Here is a 2710-nt window from a genome sequence, read left to right as displayed (position 1 = left end):
ATTATTTTTTTAGAACACCCAGAGGTCAACTACCTGTTAAACTCTCAATTGGATCAAAATTATCTAGCCAACTTTTTCAGTGCGTTTTTGCTTTTTTCATTTTTAAAATAGAATTATTGTTAATTACAGCCGATGACATCACGATCCCAGCCTACATTAGTGCTGCGCACGTTTCCTGACATAGAACATGTCATTCCTTACCTTATTTAGTGTCTGGAGTGATTGTTTTATATCTATTTAATCACCAGCCTCCAAGACCCTTTGCTTTCGACCTGCCGTTACCCCTGGCAACCCCATAATGTTTGCTGTATAGGTCTCGTTGTTGACATTTCACAATAAAAGCACAGGTGAAACTTAATATCACGGACTAATGCTAACTTGTTCTCTATTAACAACTTTGGAATCGCCTTTGGGAGACCATCATTTTTGGAAAAGCCCCAAAAGAAAAATTGTCCAATTGGGTTCGTCTAGATGCAGCTCTGATTCGGTCGGATTCAGCAGGATTCCTTTGTAAATCTGCCCCCTAGAAAGCCCCGATGGTAGGCAGTGGGCTGTTACAGTTCTGTGCTGGAGGTGAGTGAGGATGATGAACAGTGCTTCTACGACTAAATTTGTTTGGATGGATGGATGGATGGATGGATGGATGGATGGATGGATGGATGGATGGATGGATGGATGGATGGATGGACCAATGAGCTGACAGTATATATGTAATGATCCAGAATCCCCTCATCCCATTGGTTGATGCAAGAGCTCAGTGGATATACAAGTGGAAAAAGTGTTATTGAGCTAACANATCCCATTGGTTGATGCAAGAGCTCAGTGGATATACAAGTGGAAAAAGTGTTATTGAGCTAACAATTTTTTTCTGTTTTACAACAGTAGTCTACAATCATTGTATTTAAGGCACAAACATGTTTATACGTTTGCACAAGTTTGCTCTTGCACCAAAAATGTGCACTATTTTTATTGTTTTATATTCAATTTTAGAGTTTGAAGTTAAGCAGGACAGGCTTGTTTGTAAGATACTTATTTTATTCAGCAAAGCTTGTTATTTTTTTTAAATTAAAGTGAATTGCTGGATAATAATTTGTTTTCCATGTGTTCATGTCGCTCACAAATATGCATCTAATTTAATGCAGATTTGAGTCAAATAGTTGAAAAAAAAATATTTCACACACAAAGGCGGGCTGAAAAAAATCACCATGCTAGGAGGGGTAAAGGCAAAAGTGAAGATTGTAAGAGTCATAAAGCAGAAAAGATAGAATATGCAAGAAATAAGTACAGTTCATAGTTGCAGTTCATATTTTCTTTTATTCTTAGTTCATGTCATTGTGTATTTCATAGTTCTAAGAAAACAGTTATTGATATAAAAAATATTTGATGACTGCCCCTTTAAGTGATGTAACTGAGAACGTGCAGGTGCTGTTTTGGCAGAGCTGCACAAGGCATAGGAGCATAAAGTTTTCTTACCGTGCGTCTTCTGATTTTGTAACCCTTTTATTTCTAAGTAAAGACATCAAAACATTAAGAACTTGTCATGTCGTGCGAGTGAAGAAATTACTGTGTCTGCAGCTCTAAGTGGTATTTGGGAAAATGAAGAAAGATTGCCACTAAAAAGATGTTAAACAAAAGTACTTAATTAAAGTACACTAATCAAGTAAATGTAATTTGTACATAGATACATAGATGGGTCAGTAAAGGAGGATGTCTGAATAAATCCTAACAGACGATTATACCTCAGAGAAGACTTGGAGAAAACCACAGGATTCTATCAGGAATCACGTGACCCAAGGGATCCCGAAAAATAGTTATCCATTGATGTTCATCCATGTCTGAATGATTTCTGTGTGATTTTCATAGTTAACATGCAAATATCAGAACCACCCACCTTATTAACACAGAAAGAAATTAACATTAAAGATGATATTTTATTTCCTGGTGGATCCTCTAAATAAGTGGTCCTCCTAATTGTCAATCATTCTAGTGTGATGTTGTGATTGGATGCCCTCTAGACTCAGTGCAGGAGGTGGGAAACAGACGGATCCTAACTAAATGAACATCTCTGTTGGATAATGTCCATAACTTGATATTGGTTATTTATTCTCCAGGTGAACAGTTTTATATTGTTAAAACACTTTACAGTGCAGGATTTTATTGTTTATCTTTTAACTCTTCACTATTATGTTATTCTTAGATATTTTTCTAAGATCCACATTTGTTCAACCATTTTTTTTCCTATAATCTTTTTGCTGCTGAAAACACCAGAATATCCCCATTATGTAGAATTACAGAAATAAATGTGGAAGAAATTGAAAAAAAAAGTAGAAATAAATCATATATATAAATACACAAAACAAGAAATAATTGAATGAAGTCCACACAATGGGGCAAAATTAATTAATAAATACATAAATAGAGAAATATTGGTACCCCCCCCCAAAAGAATTTACCTTTTCATGATCAACACATTTTACAAAATGCATGTATACATGAATGTTGTCCTTTGTCCCTCATAAATTCCTAAATATTCTTAACTATAAACCTTACATAGAGTTTCCCAATGGTCATAAAATAAATTTGTAGTGTTTAGAATTGGCCTTAATATCCTTCATTTTGTTGGCTTGTTTCTGATTTTCTGGACAGAACATCTAAATCAGTTCCAATAATCTGAAGGGATCTGTCTCCCCCTGGTGGAGAAAAAGGGGAG

The sequence above is a fragment of the Cyprinodon variegatus genome, unplaced genomic scaffold (genome assembly GCF_000732505.1).
Source record: "Cyprinodon variegatus isolate N-32 unplaced genomic scaffold, C_variegatus-1.0 Scaffold524, whole genome shotgun sequence".
NCBI classification, from domain to species: domain Eukaryota; kingdom Metazoa; phylum Chordata; class Actinopteri; order Cyprinodontiformes; family Cyprinodontidae; genus Cyprinodon; species Cyprinodon variegatus.
Note: the sequence above shows the minus strand (reverse complement) of the source record.